Source organism: Anomaloglossus baeobatrachus, chromosome 2 (assembly GCF_048569485.1).
Source record: "Anomaloglossus baeobatrachus isolate aAnoBae1 chromosome 2, aAnoBae1.hap1, whole genome shotgun sequence".
Lineage (NCBI taxonomy): Eukaryota > Metazoa > Chordata > Amphibia > Anura > Aromobatidae > Anomaloglossus > Anomaloglossus baeobatrachus.
In genome coordinates this window covers 354,090,442-354,115,029 of record NC_134354.1, presented here as the reverse complement: position 1 = coordinate 354,115,029, position 24,588 = coordinate 354,090,442, and the positions used below count along the sequence as shown (strand labels likewise).

At 40.5% G+C, this 24,588-nt stretch overlaps 6 non-coding genes across 6 annotated transcripts; all 6 read right to left on the bottom strand.

The window, feature by feature from the left end:
- Positions 1 to 13,615: 13,615 nt before the first annotated feature.
- Positions 13,616 to 13,688, bottom strand: TRNAV-UAC (transfer RNA valine (anticodon UAC)). Its single transcript has one exon. It is a non-coding gene; the product is annotated as a tRNA-Val (tRNA).
- A 2,377-nt stretch (positions 13,689 to 16,065) lies between these two features.
- TRNAV-AAC (transfer RNA valine (anticodon AAC)) lies at positions 16,066 to 16,138 on the bottom strand. Its single transcript has one exon. It is a non-coding gene; the product is annotated as a tRNA-Val (tRNA).
- A 665-nt stretch (positions 16,139 to 16,803) lies between these two features.
- TRNAV-UAC (transfer RNA valine (anticodon UAC)) lies at positions 16,804 to 16,876 on the bottom strand. Its single transcript has one exon. It is a non-coding gene; the product is annotated as a tRNA-Val (tRNA).
- Positions 16,877 to 17,792: 916 nt separating this feature from the next.
- TRNAV-AAC (transfer RNA valine (anticodon AAC)) lies at positions 17,793 to 17,865 on the bottom strand. Its single transcript has one exon. It is a non-coding gene; the product is annotated as a tRNA-Val (tRNA).
- A 3,436-nt stretch (positions 17,866 to 21,301) lies between these two features.
- TRNAV-AAC (transfer RNA valine (anticodon AAC)) lies at positions 21,302 to 21,374 on the bottom strand. Its single transcript has one exon. It is a non-coding gene; the product is annotated as a tRNA-Val (tRNA).
- A 416-nt stretch (positions 21,375 to 21,790) lies between these two features.
- TRNAV-CAC (transfer RNA valine (anticodon CAC)) lies at positions 21,791 to 21,863 on the bottom strand. The gene has a single exon. It is a non-coding gene; the product is annotated as a tRNA-Val (tRNA).
- Between the last annotated feature and the right edge of the window lie 2,725 nt (positions 21,864 to 24,588).

The following is a 24,588-nucleotide window of genomic DNA, read 5'->3' as shown; positions in this document are numbered from 1 at the left end:
CCCCTGAGGTGCGGGGTAGTGCCACAAAAAAGTTTGCCCAGATGCTCAAGGAGTACCTTGCAGATCAAACAACTGTACTCCGACATTCCTCTGTGCCTTACAATTAATGGGTATCCAAGCTGAACACGTGGCATGAATTGGCTCTCTACGCCTTGGAAGTCCTGGCCTGCCCTGCCGCTAGCGTTTTGTCAGAGCGTGTTTTTAGTGCCGCAGGTGGAATCATTACAGATAAACGCACCTGCCTGTCAACTGTAAATGCTGACAGGCTGACTCTGATCAAGATGAACAAGGGTTGGATTGGGCCAGACTTCACCACACCACCAGCAAATGAGAGCGGAATTTAAAGTTTGCCATGTACCTACACTCACCCATGGGTACACAGTTCTGGACTTTGGCTAATCGCTGGACTGCTCCTCCTTCTCCTCATGCGCCATCATGATGACTGACCGTTACAATAGTTAGGCCGTTGTTTCAGGTATACCCCCAGTGGTAAATTTTTTCGACCATTCTTTCAGAATGGGCATTACAACGACAGGAGACCCGCTCCTTTGCAATGGGAACAATGTTTTGAGGCCCTTATGCACATCTCTATCCAGGGACAATGTGGAGCCTCCAAATTTTTGGCTGCCCTGCCTAAGGGCTATACTACAATAGACCCACTGCCTTACAATGGGCACTTCAGGTTTACAGGCCATCATGCACGTCTCTATCCAGGGACAATATGGAGCCTGACGCTGCCACCGACTGCCACACACGTGCGGTTTTTAAATGCAAGCACGGACGCAATAGGAACCTAACAGGTTTTTAGGAGCGACAATTACTGAGAAGTCTGACACTATCAGCCACTGCTGACTGACGTGTATTATTCACTAGACTTGTGCATTATATAATAGTTTGTGCAAAACGTGCACCTGTACGCTGCCACCAACAGGCACACACGTGCGGTTTTTAAATGCAAGCATGGACGCAATAAGAACCTAACAGGTTTTTAGGAGCGACAATTACTGAGAAGTCTGACACTATCAGCCACTGCTGACTGACGTGTATTATACACTAGACTTGTGCGTTATATAATAGTTTGTGCAAAACGTGCACCTGTACGCTGCCACTGACAGGCACACACGTGCGGTTTTTAAATGCAAGCATGGACGCAATAAGAACCTAACAGGTTTTTAGGAGCGACAATTACTGAGAAGTCTGACACTATCAGCCACTGCTGACTGACGTGTATTATACACTAGACTTGTGCGTTATATAATAGTTTGTGCAAAACGTGCACCTGTACGCTGCCACCGACAGGCACACACGTGCGGTTTTTAAATGCAAGCATGGACGCAATAGGAACCTAACAGGTTTTTAGGAGCGACAATTACTGAGAAGTCTGACACTATCAGCCACTGCTGACTGACGTGTATTATACACTAGACTTGTGCGTTATATAATAGTTTGTGCAAAACGTGCACCTGTACGCTGCCACCGACAGGCACACACGTGCGGTTTTTAAATGCAAGCATGGACGCAATAAGAACCTAACAGGTTTTTAGGAGCGACAATTACTTAGAAGTCTGACACTATCAGCCACTGCTGACTGACGTGTATTATTCACTAGACTTGTGCGTTATATAATAGTTTGTGCAAAACGTGCACCTGTACGCTGCCACCGACAGGCACACACGTGCGGTTTTTAAATGCAAGCATGGACGCAATAAGATTCAAAGAAAAAAGGGGGGATGGTCCAGCACCATTCCGCGTTTTTACCTGCGGTACTGCATGTATCCGGAGGGATGTAGCTGCCAAGCTGCAAAGTGATTAATCCAGAGCGGGGGTGCACGTCAGCACTGAATATCCGAAGGTAGTGGGAGAGGTAAGAAAAAGACCGCACTCCATCCGCTGTACTTGTGCTGGAAAACGTTTATTTGGTCAGGTGCATGGGTGAGAGGAGGGCTGGAGGCAACCTGCCTGGCGGCTCCCAAGAGAGGACGACGGCCGTTTCGCCTTGATTAGGCTTCCACAGGTCCACATGTGGAAAGGGAACGTCACACCTTAAATAGGAGCGCCCAGACAGGCTGCAACCCAAACCACAATTAAAAACAATCACAATGGAGAATGCACAATAAAATACATTGTATACAGACAAGAAATGTCTCAAATACAAAATTCACAAAAAACAAAAGACAAAGACACCAAAAGACACATAGGAATATGCATACCCTATGTTAAGCAGACGTGATGACCACTACACTATGAAACCTTACGAAAAGTTACTGTGTATTGGCTAGCAGAGCAGAATTGTGACTGACGGGGCCTTTTTATTGCTGAAGGAAAGTATTTTTGGTTAATGAAACATTTACAATTATTATTACATATTTTACCAGTTTTATTCCTACAAAGGGATTTTGCTTAAATTGAAGTTTATATTGAATGTGTTACTTTTTTCTCCATAGTTTGGTCTTTTGCTTTTGTATTTATGGGAACTGTATATTTTGAAACAAATAGGATTTTTATAATATGGGATTATGTTTTCTGCTAAAATGGTCAATAAAAAAGAAACCCAAAATCGTAGTTCTCTTGGTGATGGAAGCCAAAATATATTATTAGTTGGCAACAAAACAAAGAATTTCATATGTTACAGGTTGATAGCAAATTACTTCAACAGCGAAAACGGCTTGTTTTTACTGGGGATTGAACCCAGGACCTTCCTCGTGTGAAGTAGACGTGATGACGACTCCACTATGAAACCTGTGAAATCCTGCAAAGTAATGGCATTTAGAGACGAGTTTTGACCGCCAGGGGAAAAAAAAAAATTATTTGTAGTTCTGTTTGTGATGGAAGCCAAAACATCCCGTCATTCGGCAACAAAGCCGAGAACTTCATATATTGGAGTTGGATAGCGTATTATTTCAACACTAAGAACAGATTGGTTTCACTGGGGATTGAACCCAGGACTAGAGATGAGTGAACCGATCGCGGTTCGGCTCGAGTCGGTTCGCCGAACGGGGGTCCTGTTCGAGTTCGGTTCGTCGAACGTTCGACGAACCGAACTCGAACCAATAGGCTATAATGGGAGGCAATCACAAACACATAAAAATGCATTATAAATGTACACAAACAGTTAATAAACATTGCCATAACACTTACCGGTCCCCGCGATCCCTCCTGTACTCTGTCTCCTGCCGCTATTCCATCCGATGATCGCTGAATCCTCCACGTGACCAGCACTGCCAGCTGAGATGCAGGACCTATCATGACGTCAAAATAGCCATGTGACCAGTCACGTGGCTATAATCTCATTGGCTACAGACTGGTCACATGACTATGACGCGTCATGTAGGACCTGCGAGTGCATCTCTCCGGTACACGGTGCACATATGTGTATCGCCGTGTACCGGCGACATGCTCTAGCACACGGTCGACTCCCCATTCCGTTAGGGACCGGCTGACACAGCCGGTCATTAACGGAGATCACCGTTGCCATAGCAACGCAGTTAGCGGTGATGTCACCGCTAACCGCGGCTCCGAGAGCACCGTTGCTATGGTAACGCGTCTGTCAGCGTTACCGCTGTTACCGCTGACAGCCAGCACTGATCACTCACGGAGTGAAGGCTGCACGCTGCTTCCCGATTGTAGTGAGGATTGTAGTGAGGATGAGGTTCCTCAGCCCCAAGTGATGAGCTGGGTAAACTCATCCTCACTACAATCGTCACTACTACTACACTAGTGAGGATTGTAGTGAGGATGAGGTTCCTCAGCCCCAAGTGATGAGCTGGGTAAACTCATCCTCACTACAATCATCACTACTACTACACTAGTGATGATTGTAGTGAGGATGAGGTTCCTCAGCCCCAAGTGATGAGCTGGGTAAACTCATCCTCACTACAATCGTCACTACTACTACACTAGTGATGATTGTAGTGAGGATGAGGTTCCTCAGCCCCAAGTGATGAGCTGGGTAAACTCATCCTCACTACAATCGTCACTACTACTACACTAGTGATGATGGTAGTGAGGATGAGGTTCCTCAGCCCCAAGTGATGAGCTGGGTAAACTCATCCTCACTACAATCGTCACTACTACTACACTAGTGAGGATTGTAGTGAGGATGAGGTTCCTCAGCCCCAAGTGATGAGCTGGGTAAACTCATCCTCACTACAATCATCACTACTACTACACTAGTGAGGATTGTAGTGAGGATGAGGTTCCTCAGCCCCTATGATGAGCTGGTGAACCTCATCCTCACTACAATCGTCACTACTACTACACTAGAAAGAAAGAAGACAGAAGAGCAGGATCGTGGAGGGCTGACAGGGGGTAATAAAGATGGAGTCTCTAATGTGTCTGTGTATTTATTTCTATTAAAGTATTTTTTTCTCTGTGTGGTGTTTTTTTTTAACCCTTTATTGGAGATTCTTAATGGCCGGGTCAAATGTGCCTGACATTAAGAATCTCTGGCTTAATACTGGCTAGTAAAACAAAGCCAGCATTACTTCATGATTACCCAACAAGCCACCCGGCTTCAGGGCTGTTGGAAGAGTTGGATACAGCGCCAGATGATGGCGCTTCTATGAGAGCGCCATTTTCTGGGACGGCTGCGGACTGAAATTCGCAGCAGAGGCGCCCAGAAACCTCGGGCTAACCTGTGCTGCGGATTCCAATCCCCAGCTGCCTAGTTGTACCCGGCTGGACACAAAAAATGGGGCGAAGCCCACGTCATTTGTTTTTTAATTATTTCATGAAATAAGTGAAATAATTAAAAAAAACGGGCTTCCCTATATTTTTGGTTCCCAGCCGGGTACAAATAGGCAACTGGGGGTTAGAGGCAGCCCGTGGCTGCCTGCTGTACCTGGCTAGCATACAAAAATATGGCGAAGCCCACGTCATTTTTTTAGTGGGCAAAAAAATTCTGCATACAGTCCTGGATGGAGTATGCTGAGCCTTGTAGTTCTGCAGCTGCTGTCTGCTCTTCTCCATACAGACACACAGCAGCTGCAGAACTACAAGGCTCAGCATACTCCATCCAGGACTGTATGCAGAAGTTTTTTGCCCCCTGATAAAATTATGTGGGCTTCGCCATATTTTTGTATGCTAGCCAGGTACAGCAGGGAGGTACGGCTGCCCCCAACCCCCAGTTGCCTATTTGTACCCGGCTGGGAACCAAAAATAAAGGGAAGCCCTTTTTTTATTATTTTATGAATTTCATTAAATAATTAGAAAACAAATGACGTAGGCTTCGCCCCATTTTTGTGTCCAGCCAGGTACAACTAGGCAGCTGGGGATTGGAATCCGCAGCACAGGTTGGCCTGAGCTTTCTGGGCCCCACTGCTGCGAATTGCAGTCTGCAGCCGCCTCAGAAAATGGCATTTTCATAGAAGCGCCATCTTCTGGCGCTGTATCCAACTCTTCCAGCACCTGCCTGCTATATCTGGCTAGCATACAAAAATATGGCGAAGCTCACGTCCTTTTTTTGTAGTTTTTTGGCAAAAAAAATAAAAAATGCTTCCCTGGATTTTCCATTGCCAGTGAAGGTAACACCAAGCAGTGGGGGTTAGCAGCCAGTAGCTGCTTGGATTACCCTTACCTAGCAATACAAAAAATGCAGCGGGAGCCCATATATATTTTTTTTTAATTATTTATTTAAATAACTAAAAACAAAATGGGCTTCCCTGTATTTTGATTGCTGGACATCACAGTGCTGTAAAAATAAATCTTTAAAAAAATGACGTAGCGCTCCGCGGTATTTTTGATTCTCAGCGCAGATAAAGCAGACAGCTATGGGTTGCCACCCCAGTCTGCCTGCCGTTACCTTGGTTGGCAATCAAAATACAGGGAAGCCCATTAATTTTTTTCTATTTAAAAAATAGTTAAAAAAAAAATGACGTTGGGTCCCCCCATTTTTGATAGCCAGCTAAGGTAAAGCAGACGGCTGTAGCCTGAAAACCACAGCTGGCAGCTTAACCGTGGTTGGGGATCCAATGTGGAGGTACCCTCAGGCTCTTTTTTATAATTATTTTATAAATATTAATAATTACACAATAAAAGTAGGGTCCCCCCCAAATTGGATCACCAGCCAAGGTAAAGCGGACAGCTGTGGTCTGGTATTCTCAGGGTGGGAAGGTACATAGTTATTGGGCCTTCACAGCCTAAAAATAGCAGGCCGCAGGCACCCCAGACGTGGCGCATCCACTAGATGCGCCAATCCTGGCGCTTCACCCCAGCTCATCCCGTGCCCTGGTGCAGTGGCAAACGGGGCAATAAATCGGGTTGATACTAGCTGTAAAGTCACCTGAGATCAAGCCCAGCAGTTTGTGATGTTATGGCGTCTATTAGATACCCAACATCATAAACTGTCAGTACTAACAAAAAAAAAAAATTGACAAAAGAAATTTATTTGAAAAAACAGTCCCCAAAACATTTCCTCTTTCACCAATTTATTGTAAGAAAAAAAATAAAGGGGTCCCACGACGACTCTGGACCGTCTAGAATATGGGGGGGGAGACACTCAGGGAACGTATCCCCCATTTTCTAGGAGTGCGGACCCTTCATGTGAGGAGTGTGGGTGCAATGAATCTGCACTCACTCTCCCCGGTCCACAGCAGCAGAGTCCATGTCGTAATGGTTGCTACCAAAGCTGCAATGCCCTGCTCATGAGGTAAGGGCATGCCTAATCAGGAGAACTACTGTAGAGGAAGCTCTGCTCACTGGTATATAGGTGCTCAGAGGTAATAATAGATAAAATTAGTGAGTAACCTCGGCACTCTAAATCTCCCAGACTAAGTCAGTAAGTCACAATGGATAGTAATGCAAAATCACTCTTTATTGGTCCGTATTAAGAAAAAAATTTTTTTCATAAGCATATATGTTTTTGTCCAAAACAAGTTACAAATGACGTTTCGGCCTGAGCCTTCGTCAGATTGGACTTATCTGCATGTAATCATGAAAAATGACAATAATCAGTATCACATAAGAGTGAGAGAACAATAACATAAACTCGAACAATGTAGAGGTACAATTGGGATGCAGCAAAAAAATTGCAACACAGCAAGAAATGAAACACATGATACAAATGTCATAATACAGTACAAGGACAATATAGTAATGACAAATATGGGGTCAGAGTAGGCTTAGACAGCTCTGGTACGAAAAAGATGTCAATCACAAAGTAACATGTTCAGTAGGTGTAGAGCTACAGTATGCATGGCAGAGCTAATGGGTAGACCGACCATAGAAAAAGAACGGAGAAAAAGTGGAGAAAAAGTGGAGAAAAAATGGATAACAAGTGAAGAAAAAGTGGAGAAAAAGTGGAGAAAAAAATGGCTAAAAAGTGGAGAAAAAGTGGAGAAAAAGTGGAGAAAAAAAGGATAAAAAGTGGAGAAAAAGTGGAGAAAAAGTGGAGAAGTGGAGAAAAAGTGGAGAAAAAGTGGAGCACCCTTTGGTGCCTTTCATGTGGCACTAAGGGGTGCTTCGCTTTGTATTTAGCCAAAAAAATGAAAACAAAATGATGTAGGGTTCCCCCTAGTTTTGTAGCCAGCTAGGGTAAAGCAGACGGCTGCAGCCTGCAGGCCACAGCTGGCAACCTCACCTTGGCTGGTAATCCAAAACTGAGGGCACCCCACGCTGTTATTTTAAATTAAATAAATAATTAAAAAAAAAACCACGTAGGGGTCCCCCAAAATTGGATCACCAGCCAAGGTAAAGCAGACAGCTGAGGCCTGATATTCTCAGACTAGGGAGTTCCATGGTTATTGGACTCTCCCCAGCCTAAAAATAGCAGGCCACAGCCGCCCCAGAAGTGGCGCATCCATTAGATGCGCCAATCCTGGTGCTTCGCCCCAGTTCATCCCGCGCCCTGGTGCGGTGGCAAACGGGGTAATATATGGGGTTAATACCAGATGTGTAATGTCACCTGGCATTAAGCCCTGGGGTTGGTGAGGTCAGGCGTCTATCAGATACCCGACATCACCAACCCAGTCAGTATTAAAAAAAAATAGACGACAAACAGATTTTTATTTGAAAAAACACTCCCCAAAACATTCCCTCTTTAACCATTTTATTAGAATGAAAAACAAATCCAGGTCTGGTGTAATCCAAGGGGTTGCCATGACGATCCACACTGTCCCAGTCAATGAAGAGCAGGATGTTCCCCATTGGCTGGGAGAGCAGTGCAGTGACCTGAGCTAACATCAATGGGTCAGCCCAGGTCACTGCAGGGGATGACAAGTGCTGCTGTCAGCGAGGTACATTACCTGCGCTGATCTCCAGCACACTGACAGCCCCTGTCACTGAGTTCAATGACCGCCGCCTTCACAGCCAAGAATCGCGAGAGGCCCGTGTCGTCACCGCTAGTCAGTCTCGGGTCGGAAGCGAGAGAAGGTGATGTGACAAGCGGCGGCCATGAAGGACAGTGACAGCGCTGAGGTCGGGATGGCGGGACTTCATCACCGCAGGCAGGGCCGGCTCCAGGTTTTTGTGGGCCCCGGGCGGAAGAGTCCCAGTGGGCCCCATAAACACGCAGACATACACACATACACAGATAAATACACGTACATATACATATTTAAAGACAAACTCACAAAAATACATATAAACAGACAAATCTATACAGTCATATACACTGACATACATAGATACACATCATACATGCATACATACAGAGACACACACTGCTATGCTCCATACATACATACATACAGACACACACATACTGCTCTGCATGCATACATACATATAGACAGACACACACACACTGCTCTGCTACATACATACATATAGACAGACACACACATACTGCTCAGCTGCATACATACATACAGACACACACACACACACTGCTCTGCTGCATACATACATACAGACAGACACGCATACTGCTCTGCTGCATACATACATGCATACATACATACAAACAGACACGCATACTGCTCTTCTGCATACATACATACATACATACAGACAGACACGCATACTGCTCTGCATGCATACATACAGACACGCATACTACTCTGCTGCATACATACATGCATACATACAGACAGACACGCATATTGCTCTGCTGCATATATATACATACATACAGACACGCATACTACTCTGCTGCATATATACATACATACAGACATGCATACTGCTCTGCTACATATACATACATACAGACACGTATACTGCTCTGCTGCATACATACATGCATACATACAGACAGACACGCATACTACTCTGCTACATATATACATACATACATACAGACACGCATACTGCTCTGCTGCATATATACATACATACACGCATACTGCTCTGCTGCATATATACATACATACATACATACACGCATACTGCTCTGCTGCATATATACATACATACAGACACGCATACTGCTCTGCTGCATACATACATACATACATACAGACACATATACTGCTCTGCTGCATACATACATACATACATACAGACACGCATACTGCTCTGCTGCATATATACATACATACACGCATACTGCTCTGCTGTATATATACATACATACAGACACGCATACTGCTCTGCTGCATATATACATACATACATACAGACACGCATACTGCTCTGCTGCATATATACATACATACATACAGACACGCATAATTCTCTGCTGCATATATATATACATATAGACACGCATACTACTCTGCTACATATATACATGCATACAGACACATATACTGCTCTGCTGCATACATACATGCATACATACAGACAGACACGCATATTGCTCTGCTGCATATATATATATATATACATACATACAGACACGCATACTACTCTGCTACATATATACATACAGTTAGGTCCAGAAATATTTGGACAGTGACACAAGTTTTGTTATTTTTGCTGTTTACAAAAACATGTTCAGACATACAATTATATATATAATATGGGCTGAAAGTGCACACTCCCAGCTGCAATATGAGAGTTTTCACATCCAAATCGGAGAAAGGGTTTAGGAATCATAGCTCTGTAATGCATAGCCTCCTCTTTTTCAAGGGACCAAAAGTAATTGGACAAGGGACTCTAAGGGCTGCAATTAACTCTGAAGGCGTCTCCCTCGTTAACCTGTAATCAATGAAGTAGTTAAAAGGTCTGGGTTGATTACAGGTGTGTGGTTTTGCATTTGGAAGCTGTTGCTGTGACCAGACAACATGCGGTCTAAGGAACTCTCAATTGAGGTGAAGCAGAACATCCTGAGGCTGAAAAAAAAGAAAAAATCCATCAGAGAGATAGCAGACATGCTTGGAGTAGCCAAATCAACAGTCGGGTACATTCTGAGAAAAAAGGAATTGACTGGTGAGCTTGGGAACTCAAAAAGGCCTGGGCATCCACGGATGACAACAGTGGTGGATGATCGCCGCATACTTTCTTTGGTGAAGAAGAACCCGTTCACAACATCAACTGAAGTCCAGAACACTCTCAGTGAAGTAGGTGTATCTGTCTCTAAGTCAACTGTAAAGAGAAGACTCCATGAAAGTAAATACAAAGGGTTCACATCTAGATGCAAACCATTCATCAATTCCAAAAATAGACAGGCCAGAGTTAAATTTGCTGAAAAACACCTCATGAAGCCAGCTCAGTTCTGGAAAAGTATTCTATGGACAGATGAGACAAAGATCAACCTGTACCAGAATGATGGGAAGAAAAAAGTTTGGAGAAGAAAGGGAACGGCACATGATCCAAGGCACACCACATCCTCTGTAAAACATGGTGGAGGCAACGTGATGGCATGGGCATGCATGGCTTTCAATGGCACTGGGTCACTTGTGTTTATTGATGACATAACAGCAGACAAGAGTAGCCGGATGAATTCTGACGTGTACCGGGATATACTTTCAGCCCAGATTCAGCCATATGCCGCAAAGTTGATCGGATGGCGCTTCATAGTACAGATGGATAATGACCCCAAGCATACAGCCAATGCTACCCATGAGTTCATGAGTGCAAAAAAGTGGAACATTCTGCAATGGCCAAGTCAATCACCAGATCTTAACCCAATTGAGCATGCATTTCACTTGCTCAAATCCAGACTTAAGACGGAAAGACCCACAAACAAGCAAGACCTGAAGGCTGCGGCTGTAAAGGCCTGGCAAAGCATTAAGAAGGAGGAAACCCAGCGTTTGGTGATGTCCATGGGTTCCAGACTTAAGGTAGTGATTGCCTGCAAAGAATTCGCAACAAAATACTGAAAATAAAAATATTTTGTTTGGGTTTGGTTTATTTGTCCAATTACTTTTGACCTCCTAAAATGTGGAGTGTTTGTAAAGAAATGTGTACAATTCCTACAATTTCTATCAGATATTTTTGTTCAAACCTTCAAATTAAATGTTACAATCTGCACTTGAATTCTGTTGTAGAGGTTTCATTTCAAATCCAATGTGGTGGCATGCAGAGCCCAACTCGCGAAAATTGTGTCACTGTCCAAATATTTCTGGACCTAACTGTACATACATACAGACACGCATACTGCTCTGCTGCATATATACATACATACAGACACGCATACTGCTCTGCTGCATATATACATACATACATACAGACACGCATACTGCTCTGCCGCATACATACATGCATACATACAGACAGACACGCATATTGCTCTGCTGCATATATATATACATACAGACACGCATACTACTCTGCTACATATATACATACATACAGACACGTATACTGCTCTGCTGCATACATACATACATGCATACATACAGACAGACACGCATATTGCTCTGCTGCATATATATATACATACATACAGACACTCATACTACTCTGCTACATATATACATACATACATACAGACACGCATACTGCTCTGCTGCATATATACATACATACAGACACGCATACTGCTCTGCTGCATATATACATACATACATACAGACACGTATACTGCTCTGCTGCATATATATATACTTACATACAGACACGTATACTGCTCTGCTGCATATATACATGCATACATACAGACACGCATACTGCTCTGCTGCATATATACATACATACAGACACGCATACTGCTCTGCTGCATATACACATACATACATACAGACACGCATACTGCTCTGCTGCATATATACATACATATAGACACGCATACTGCTCTGCTGCATGCATACATACAAACACACACCTTGCTCTGCGGGGCCCACACACGCGGCTCCGGGGGCCTCACACAAGGCTCTGCGGGGCCCACACATGCACGGGGGGACAGGGAGGGGCGGGGAGGGAGTGATGTCCCACATACTGATCAGGTTACGGTGCAGATGGGGCCCACACAGCGCCGGAGGGAAGCAATGTGCTGGGGGTCGCTGGCTGGCACTGTGACTCCTTCATCTGTGTGACCGAGCAGGACGCCGGGCGGTAGCTCCGCCCACAGATGATGCTCAATGCAGGAGAACACAGTGAACGCTGTGGTCTGCGGGCCTTAAAGAGCCGGCAGCCACAGTTTCCAGTGCCAAGGACTGCTGCCCCCGGGCCAACCGCAGGTAAGCCGAGCGGGACCGTGTGTGTGTGTGTGTGTGTGTGTGTATACGTGTGTACGTGTGTACATGCCGCGGGCAGGAGGGGGCGGAGCGAGCTGAGCGGGGAAGTGTGGGCTTCCTGCACGTAACTAGGATAAACATCGGGTTACTAACCAAAGCGCTTTGGTTTGATACCCGATGTTTATCTTGGTTACCAGCTTGTGGCAGGCTGCCAGCGATGGCTCCTGCACACCATAGCTGTAAAAAGCCCTGCTTTTTGCTGCTAGAACCGTTCTCGAACGTATCTAGAACTATCGAGCTTTTGCAAAAAGATCGAGTTCTAGTTCGATCTCGAACAGCCTCCAAAATCACTCGAGCCTAGAACTGGAGAACCTTGAACCTCGAACCGCGTTCAACTCTACCCAGGACCTTCTGCATGTTAAGCAGAAATGATGACCACTACACTATGAAACCTGACGAAAAGTTACTGTGTATTGGCTAGCAGAGCAGAATTGTGACTGACGGGGCCTTTTTATTGCTGAAGGAAAGTATTTTTGGTTAATGAAACATTTACAATTATTATTACATATTTTACCAGTTTTATTCCTACAAAGGGATTTTGCTTAAATTGAAGTTTATATTGAATGTGTTACTTTTTTCTCCATAGTTTGGTCTTTTGCTTTTGTATTTATGGGAACTATATATTTTGAAACAAATAGGATTTTTATAATATGGGATTATGTTTTCTGCTAAAACGGTCAATAAAAAAGAAACCCAAAATCGTAGTTCTCTTTGTGATGGAAGCCAAAATGTATTGTCATTTGGCAACAAAACCAAGAATTTCACATATTACAAGTCGATAGGAAATTACTTCAACACCAAAAACAAATTGGTTTCACTGGGGATTGAACCCAGGACCTTCTGAGTGTGAAGCAGACGTGATGACCACTACACTATGAAACCTTTAAAATTCTGCAAAGTAATGGCAATTAGAGACGAGTTTTGACCGCCAGGGAAAAAAAAACAAATTCGTAGCTCTGTTGGTGATGGAAGCTAAAACATCCAGTTATTCGGCAACAAAGCCAAGAACTTTATATACTGCAGGTTGATAGGGGATTATTTCAACACCAAGAACACATGGGTTTCACTGGGGATTGAACCCAGGACCGTCTGCGTGTAAAGCAGACGTGATTTCCACTACACTATGAAACCTTTGAAATCCTGCAAAGTAATGGCCATTAGAGACGAGTTTTGACCGCCAGGGGAAAAAAAACAAATTCGTAGCTCTGTTGGGGATGGAAGCCAAAACATCCCATCATTCAGCAACAAAGCCAAGAACTTCATATATTGTAGTTTAATTGAGTATTATTTCAACACCAAGAACAGATTGGTTTTACTGGGGATTGAACGCAGGACCTTCTGCGTGTTAAGCAGACGTGATGACCACTACTCTATAAAACCTGATGAAAAGTTACTGTGTATTGGCTAGCAGAGCAGAATTGTGACTGACGGGGCCTTTTTATTGCTGAAGGAAAGTATTTTTGGTTAATGAAACATTTACAATTTTTATTACATATTTTACCAGTTTTATTCCTACAAAGGGATTTTGCTTAAAAGGACGTTTACATTGAATGTGTTACTTTTTTCCACATAGTTTAGTTGTTTGCTTTTGTATTTAAAGGAACTATATATTTTGAAACAAACAGGATTTTAATAATATGGGATTATGTTTTCTGCTAAAATGGTCAATAAAAAAGAAACCCAAAATCGTAGTTCTCTTGGTGATGGAAGCCAAAATATATTATCAGTTGGCAACAAAACAAAGAATTTCATATGTTACAGGTTGATAGCAAATTACTTCAACACTGAAAATGGCTTGATTTTACTGGGGATTGAACCCAGGACTTTCTGCGTGTGAAGTAGACGAGATGACGATTCCACTATGAAACCTGTGAAATCCTGCAAAGTAATGGCATTTAGAGACGAGTTTTGACCGCCAGGGGACAAAAAAAATAATTTGTAGTTCTGTTTGTGATGGAAGCCAAAACATCCCGTCATTCGGCAACAAAGCCGAGAACTTCATATATTGTAGTTGGATAGCGTATTATTTCAACACTAAGAACAGATTGGTTTCACTGGGGATTAAACCCAGGACCTTCAGCGTGTTAAGCAGACGTGATGACCACTACACTATGAAACCTGACAAAAAGTTACTGTGTATTGGCTAGCAGAGCAGAATTGTGACTGACGGGGCCTTTTTATTGCTGAAGGAAAGTATTTTTGGTTAATGAAACATTTATAATTTTTATTATATATTTTACCAGTTTTATTCCTACAAAGGGATTTTGCTTAAATTGAAGTTTACATTGAATGTGTTACTTTTTTCTACATAGTTTAGTCGTTTGCTTTTGTATTTATGGGAACTATATATTTTAAAACAAATAGGATTTTTATAATATGGGATTATGTTTTCTGCTAAAATGGTCAATAAAAAAGAAACCCAAAATCGTAGTTCTCTTTGTGATGGAAGCAAAAATGTATTGTCATTTGGCAGCGAAACCAAGAATTTCACATATTACAAGTCGATAGGAAATTACTTAAACACCAAAAGCAGATTGGTTTCACTGGGGATTGAAACCAGGACTTTCTGCGTGTGAAGCAGACGTGATGACCACTACACTATGAAACCTTTGAAATCTTACAAAGTAATGGCAATTAGAGACGAGTTTTGACCGCCAGGGGAAAAAAAGCAAATTCGTACCTCTGTTGGTGATGGAAGCTAAAACATCCCGTTATTCGGCAACAAAGCCAAGAACTTTATATATTGTAGTTTAATTGGGTATTATTTCAACACCAAGAACAGATTGGTTTTACTGGGGATTGAACGCAGGACTTTCTGCGTGTTAAGCAGACGTGATGACCACTACTCTATGAAACCTGATGGAAAGTTACTGTGTATTGGCTAGCAGAGCAGAATTGTGACTGACGGGGCCTTTTTATTGCTGAAGGAAAGTATTTTTGGTTAATGAAATATTTACAATTTTTATTACATATTTTACCAGTTTTATTCCTACAAAGGGATTTTGCTTAAATGGAAGTTTACATTGAATGTGTTAGTTTAGTCGTTTGCTTTTGTATTTAAAGGAACTATATATTTTGAAACAAACAGGATTTTTATAATATGGGATTATGTTTTCTGCTAAAATGGTCAATAAAAAAGAAACCCAAAATCGTAGTTCTTTTGGTGATGGAAGCCAAAATATATTATCAGTGGCAACAAAACCAAGAATTTCATATATTACAGGTGTATAGCATATTAATTCAACAGCGAAAACGGCTTGTTTTTACTGGGGATTGAACCCAGGACCTTCTGCGTGTGAAGCAGACGTGATGACGACTCCACTATGAAACTTGTGAAATCCTGCAAAGTAATGGCATTTAGAGACGAGTTTTGACCGCCAGGGGAAAAAAATAATAATTTGTAGTTCTGTTTGTGATGGAAGCCAAGACATCCCGTCTTACGGCAACAAAGCCGAGAACTTCATATATTGTAGTTGGATAGCGTATTATTTCAACACTAAGAACAGATTGGTTTCACTGGGGATTGAACCCAGGACCTTCTGCGTGTTAAGCAGATGTGATGACCACTACACTATGAAACCTGACGATAAGTTACTGTGTATTGGCTAGCAGAGCAGAATTGTGACTGACGGGGCCTTTTTATTGCTGAAGGAAAGTATTTTTGGTTAATGAAACATTTACAATTATTATTACATATTTTACCAGTTTTATTCCTACAAAGGGATTTTGCTTAAATTGAAGTTTATATTGAATGTGTTACTTTTTTCTCCATAGTTTGGTCTTTTGCTTTTGTATTTATGGGAACTATATATTTTGAAACAAATAGGATTTTTATAATATGGGATTATGTTTTCTGCTAAAATGGTCAATAAAAAAGAAACCCAAAATCGTAGTTCTCTTTGTGATGGAAGCCAAAATATATTGTCATTTGGCAACGAAACCAAGAATTTCACATATTACAAGTCGATAGGAAATTACTTCAACACCAAAAACAGATTGGTTTCACTGGGGATTGAACCCAGGACCTGCTGCGTGTTTAGCAGACGTGATGACCACTACACTATAAAAGCTTTGAAAACCTGCAAAGTAATGGCAATTAGAGACGAGTTTTGATTGCAAGGGGAAAAAAAACAAATTCGTAGCTCTGTTGGTGATGGAAGCTAAAACATCCCGTTATTCGGCAACAAAGCCAAGAATTTTATATACTGCAGGTTGATAGGGGATTATTTCAACACCAAGAACACATGGGTTTCACTGGGGATTGAACCCAGGACCTTCTGCGTGTAAAGCAGACGTGATTTCCACTACACTATGAAACCTTTGAAAGCCTGCAAAGTAATGGCAATTAGAGACGAGTTTTGACCGCCAGGGAAAAAAAAACCAAATTCGTAGCTCTGTTCGGGATGGAAGCCAAAACATCCCATCATTCGGCAACAAAGCCAAGAACTTCATATATTGTAGTTTAATTGAGTATTATTTCAACACCAAGAACAGATTGGTTTTACTGGGGACTGAACGCAGGACCTTCTGCGCGTTAAGCAGACGTGATGACCACTACTCTATGAAACATGATGGAAAGTTACTGTGTATTGGCTAGCAGAGCAGAATTGTGACTGACGTTGCCTTTTTATTGCTGAAGAAAGTATTTTTTGTTAATGAAACATTTACAATTTTTATTACATATTTTACCAGTTTTATTCCTACAAAGAAATTTTACTTAAAAGGAAGTTTACATTGAATGTGTTACTTTTTTCCACATGTTTTAGTTGTTTGCTTTTGTATTTAAAGGAACTATATATTTTGAAACAAACAGAATTTTTATATTATGGGATTATGTTTTCTGCTAAAATGGTCAATAAAAAAGAAACCCAAAATCGTAGTTCTCTTGGTAATAAAAGCCAAAATATATTATCAGTTGGCAAAAAAACAAAGATTTTCATATGTTACAGGTTGATAGCAAATTACTTCAACAGCGAAAATGGCTTGTTTTTACTGGGGATTGAACCCAGGACCTTCTGCGTGTGAAGTTGACGAAATGACGACTCCACTATGAAACTTGTGAAATCCTGCAAAGTAATGGCATTTAGAGACGAGTTTTGACCGCCAGGGGAAAAAAAATAATAATTTGTAGTTCTGTTTGTGATGGAAGCCAAAAAATCCCGTCATACGGCAACAAAGCCGAGAACTTCATATATTGTAGTTGGATAGCGTATTTTTTCAACACTAAGAACAGATTGGTTTCACTGGGGATTGAACCCAGGACCTTCTGCGTGTTAAGCAGATATGATGACCACTACACTATGAAACCTGACGATAAGTTACTGTGTATTGGCTAGCAGAGCAGAATTGTGACTGACGGGGCCTTTTTATTTCTGAAGGAAAGTATTTTTGGTTAATGAAACATTTACAATTATTATTACATATTTTACCAGTTTTATTCCTACAAAGTGATTTTGATTAAATTGAAGTTTATATTGAATGTGTTACTTTTTTCTCCATAGTTTGGTCTTTTGCTTTTGTATTTATGGGAACTATATATTTTGAAACAAATAGGATTTTTATAATATGGGATTATGTTTTCTGCTAAAATGGTCAATAAAAAAGAAACCCAAAATCGTAGTTCTCTTTGTGATGGAAGCCAAAATGTATTGTCATTTGGCAACGAAACCAAGAATTTCACATATTACAAGTCGATAGGAAATTATTTCAGCACCAAAAACAGATTGGTTTCACTGGGGATTCAACCCAGGACCTTCTGCATGTGAAGCAGACGTGATGACCACTACACTATGAAACCTTTGAAATTCTGCAAAGTAATGGCAATTAGAGACGAGTTTTGACTGCCAGGGGAAAAAAAAACAAATTCGTACCTCTGTTGGTGATGGAAGCTAAAACATCCCGTTATTCGGCAACAAAGCCAAGAACTTTATATACTGCGGGTTGATAGGGGATTATTTCAACACCAAGAACACATGGGTTTCACTGGGGATTGAACCCAGGACCTTCTGCGTGTGAAGCAGACGTGATTTCCACTACACTATGAAACCTTTGAAAGCCTGCAAAGTAATGGCAATTAGAGACGAGTTTTGACCGCCAGGGAAAAAAAAACCAAATTCGTAGCTCTGTTCGGGATGGAAGCCAAAACATCCCATCATTCGGCAACAAAGCCAAGAACTTCATATATTGTAGTTTAAGTGAGTATTATTTCAACACCAAGAACAGATTGGTTTTACTGGGGATTGAACGCAGGACCCTCTGCGTGTTAAGCAGACGTGATGACCACTACTCTATGAAACCTGATGGAAAGTTACTGTGTATTGGCTAGCAGAGCAGAATTGTGACTGACGGGGCCTTTTTATTGCTGAAGGAAAGTATTTTTGGTTAATGAAACATTTACAATTTTTATTACATATTTTACCAGTTTTATTCCTACAAAGGGATTTTGCTTAAAAGGAAGTTTACATTGAATGTGTTACTTTTTTCCACATAGTTTAGTTGTTTGCTTTTGTATTTAAAGGAACTATATATTGTGAAACAAACAGAATTTTTATAATATGGGATTATGTTTTCTGCTAAAATGGTCAATAAAACAGAAACCCAAAATCGTAGTTCTCTTGGTGATGGAAGCCAAAATATATTATCAGTTGGCAACAAAAGAAAGAATTTCATATGTTACAGGTTGATAGCAAATTACTTCCCATCATTCGGCAACAAAGCCAAGAACTTCATATATTGTAGTTTAATTGAGTATTATTTAAACACCAAGAACAGATTGGTTTTACTGAGGATTGAACGCAGGACCTGCTGCGTGTTAAGCAGACATGATGACCACTACTTAACGAAACCTGATGGAAAGTTACTGTGTATTGTCTAGCAGAGCAGAATTGTGACTGACGGGGCCTTTTTATTGCTGAAGGAAAGTATTTTTTGTTAATGAAAGATTTACAATTTTTATTACATATTTTACCAGTTTTATTCCTACAAAGGGAATTTGCTTAAAAGGAAGTTTACATTGAATGTGTTACTTTTTTCCACATAGCTTAGTTGTTTGCTTTTGTATTTAAAGGAACTATATATTTTGAAACAAACAGGATTTTTATAATATGGGATTATGTTTTCTGCTAAAATGGTAAATAAAAAAGAAACCCAAAATCGTAGTTCTCTTGGTGATAAAAGCCAAAATATATTATCAGTTGGCAACAAAACAAAGAATTTCATATGTTACAGGTTGATAGCAAATTACTTCAACAGCAAAAACGGCTTGCTTTTACTGGGGATTGAACCCAGGACCTTCTGCGTGTGAAGTAGACGTGATGACGACTCCACTATGAAACTTGTGAAATCCTGCAAAGTAATGGCATTTAGAGACGAGTTTTGACCGCCAGGGGAAAAAAAAAAATAATTTGTTGTTCTGTTTGTGATGGAAGCCAAAACATCCCGTCATACGGCAACAAAGCCGAGAACTTCATATATTGTAGTTGGATAGCGTATTATTTCAACACTAAGAACAGATTGTTTTCACTGGGGATTGAACCCAGGACCTTCTGCGTGTTAAGCAGACGTGATGACCACTACACTATGAAACCTGACGATAAGTTACTGTGTATTGGCTAGCAGAGCAGAATTGTGACTGACGGGGCCTTTTTATTGCTGAAGGAAAGTATTTTTGGTTAATGAAACATTTACAATTATTATTACATATTTTACCAGTTTTATTCCTACAAAGGGATTTTGCTTAAATTGAAGTTTATATTGAAGGTGTTACTTTTTTCTCCACAGTTTGGTCTTTTGCTTTTGTATTTATGGGAACTATATATTTTGAAACAAATAGGATTTTTATAATATGGGATTATGTTTTCTGCTAAAATGGTCAATAAAAAAGAAACCCAAAATCGTAGTTCTCTTTGTGATGGAAGCCAAAATGTATTGTCATTTGGCAACGAAACCAAGAATTTCACATATTACAAGTCGATAGGAAATTACTTCAACACCAAAAACAGATTGGTTTTACTGGGGATTGAACGCAGGACCTTCTGCGTGTTAAGCAGATGTGATGACCACTACTCTACGAAACCTGATGGAAAGTTACTGTGTATTGGCTAGCAGAGCAGAATTGTGACTGACGGGGCCTTTTTATTGCTGAAGGAAAGAATTTTTGGTTAATGAAACATTTACAATTTTTATTACATATTTTACCAGTTTTATTCCTACAAAGGTATTTTGCTTAAAAGGAAGTTTACATTGAATGTGTTACTTTTTTCCACATAGTTTAGTTGCTTGCTTTTGTATTTAAAAGAACTATATATTTTGAAACAAACAGGATTTTTATAATATGGGATTATGTTTTCTGCTAAAATGGTCAATAAAAAAGAAACCCAAAATCGTAGTTCTCTTGGTGATGGAAGCCAAAATATATTATCAGTTGGCAACAAAACAAAGAATTTTATATGTTACAGGTTGATGGAAAATTACTTCAACAGCGAAAACGGCTTGTTTTAACTGGGGATTGAACCCAGGACCTTCTGCGTGTGAAGTAGACGTGATGACGATTCCACTATGAAACCTGTGAAATCCTGCAAAGTAATGGCATTTAGAGACGAGTTTTGACCGCCAGGGGAAAAAAAAAGAAATAATTTGTAGTTCTGTTTGTGATGGAAGCCTAAACATCCCGTCATACAGCAACAAAGCCGAGAACTTCATATATAGTAGTTGGATAGCATATTATTTCAACACCAAGAACAGATTGGTTTCACTGGGGATTGAACCCAGGACCTTCTGCGTGTTAAGCAGACGTGATGACCACTACACTATGAAACCTGACGAAAAGTTACTGTGTATTGGCTAGCAGAGCAGAATTGTGACTGACGGGGCCTTTTTATTGCTGAAGGAAAGTATTTTTGGTTAATGAAACATTTACAATTATTATTACATATTTTACCAGTTTTATTCCTACAAAGGGATTTTGCTTAAATTGAAGTTTATATTGAATGTGTTACTTTTTTCTCCATAGTTTGGTCTTTTGCTTTTGTATTTATGGGAACTATATATTTTGAAACAAATAGGATTTTTATAATATGGGATTATGTTTTCTGCTAAAATGGTCAATAAAAAAGAAACCCAAAATCGTAGTTCTCTTTGTGATGGAAGCCAAAATGTTTTGTCATTTGGCAACGAAACCAAGAATTTCACATATTACAAGTCGATAGGAAATTACTTCAACACCAAAAACAGATTGGTTTCACTGGGGATTGAACCCAGGACCTTCTGCGTGTGAAGCAGACGTGATGACCACTACACTATGAAACCTTTGATATCCTGCAAAGTAATGGCAATTAGAGAAGAGTTTTGACCGCCAGGGAAAAAAAAACAAATTCGTAGCTCTGTTGGTGATGGAAGCTAAAACATCCCGTTATTCGGCAACAAAGCCAAGAAATTTATATACTGCAGGTTGATAGGGGATTATTTCATCACCAAGAACACATGGGTTTCACTGGGGACTGAACCCAGGACCTTCTGCGTGTAAAGCAGACGTGATTTCCACTACACTATGAAACCTTTGAAAGCCTGCAAAGTAATGGCAATTAGAGACGAGTTTTGACCGCCAGGGAAAAAAAAAACAAATTCGTAGCTCTGTTGGGGATGGAAGCCAAAACATCCCATCATTCGGCAACAAAGCCAAGAACTTCATATATTGTAGTTTAATTGAGTATTATTTTAACACCAAGAACAGATTGGTTTTACTGGGGATTGAACGCAGGACCTTCTGCGTGTTAAGCAGACGTGATGACCACTACTCTATAAAATCTGATGGAAAGTTACTGTGTATTGGCTATCAGAGCAGAATTGTGACTGACGGGGCCTTTTTATTGCTGAAGGAAAGTATTTTTGGTTAATGAAACATTTACAATTTTTATTACATATTTTACCAGTTTTATTCCTACAAAGGGATTTTGCTTAAAAGGAAGTTTACATTGAATGTGTTACTTTTTTCCACATAGTTTAGTTGTTTGCTTTTGTATTTAAAGGAACTATATATTTTGAAACAAACAGGATTTTTATAATATGGGATTATGTTTTCTGCTAAAATGGTCAATAAAAAAGAAACCCAAAATCGTAGTTCTCTTGGTGAGGGAAGCCAAAATATATTATCAGTTGGCAACAAAACCAAGAATTTCATATATTACAGGTTGATAGCAAATTACTTCAACAGGGAAAACGGCTTGTTTTTACTGGGGATTGAACCCAGAACCTTCTGCATGTGAAGTAGACGTGATGACCACTCCACTATGAAACCTGTGAAATCCTGCAAAGTAATGGCAATTAGAGACGAGTTTTGACAGCCAGGGGAAAAAAAAAAAAATAATTTGTAGTTCTGTTTGTGATGGAAGCCAAAACATACCGTCATTCGGCAACAATGCAGAGAACTTCATATATTGTAGTTGGATAGCGTATTATTTCAACACTAAGAACAGATTGGTTTCACTGGGGATTGAACACAGGACCTTCTGCGTGTTAAGCAGATGTGATGACCACTACACTATTAAACCTGATGAAAAGTTACTGTGTATTGGCTAGCAGAGCAGAATTGTGACTGACGGGGCCTTTTTATTGCTGAAGGAAAGTATTTTTGGTTAATGAAACATTTACAATTATTATTACATATTTTACCAGTTTTATTCCTAGAAAGGGATTTTGCTTAAATTGAAGTTTATATTTAATGTGTTACTTTTTTCTCCATAGTTTGGTCTTTTGCTTTTGTATTTATGGGAACTATATATTTTGAAACAAATAGGATTTTTATAATATGGGATTATGTTTTCTGCTAAAATGGTCAATAAAAAAGAAACCCAAAATCGTAGTTCTCTTTGTGATGGAAGCCAAAATTTATTGTCATTTGGCAACGAAACTAAGAATTTCACATATTACAAGTCGATAGGAAATTACTTCAACACCAAAAACAGATTGGTTTCACTGGGGATTGAACACAGGACCTTCTGCGTGTAAAGCAGATGTGATTTCCACTACACTATGAAACCTTTGAATGCCTGCAAAGTAATGGCAATTAGAGACGAGTTTTGACCGCCAGGGAAAAAAAAAACAAATTCGTAGCTCTTTTAGGGATGGAAGCCAAAACATCCCATCATTCGGCAACAAAGCCAAGAACTTCATATATTGTAGTTTAATTGAGTATTATTTCAACACCAAGAACAGATTGGTTTTACTGGGGATTGAACCCAGGACCTACTGCGTGTAAAGCAGACGTAATTTCCACTACACTATGAAACCTTTGAAATCTTGCAAAGTAATGGCAATTAGAGTCGAGTTTTGACCGCCAGGGGAAAAAAAACAAATTCGTAGCTCTGTTGGTGATGGAAGCTAAAACATCCCGTTATTCGGCAACAAAGCCAAGAACTTTATATACTGCAGGTTGATAGGGGATTATTTCAACACCAAGAACATATGGGTTTCACTGGGGATTGAACCCAGGACCGTCTGCGTGTAAAGCAGATGTGATTTCTACTACACTATGAAACCTTTGAAAGCCTGCAAAGTAATGGCAATTAGAGACGAGTTTTGACCGCCAGGGGAAAAAAAAACAAATTTGTAGCTCTGTTGGTGATGTAAGCTAAAACATCCGGTCATTCGGCAACAAAGCCAAGAACATCATATACTGCAGGTTGATAGGGTTTTATTTCAACACCATGAACAGATAGGTTTTACTAAGGATTCAACCTAGGACCTTCTGCGTGTTAAGCAGACGTTATGAGCACTACACTTTGAAACCTGATGGTAAGTTACTGTGTATTGGCTAGCAGAGCAGAATTGTGACTGACGGGGCCTTTTTATTGCTGAAGGAAAGTATTTTTGGTTAATGAAACATTTACAATTATTATTACATATTTTACCAGTTTTATTCCTACAAAGGGATTTTGCTTAAATTGAAGTTTATATTGAATGTGTTACTTTTTTCTCCATAGTTTGGTCTTTTGCTTTTGTATTTATGGGAACTATATATTTTGAAACAAATAGG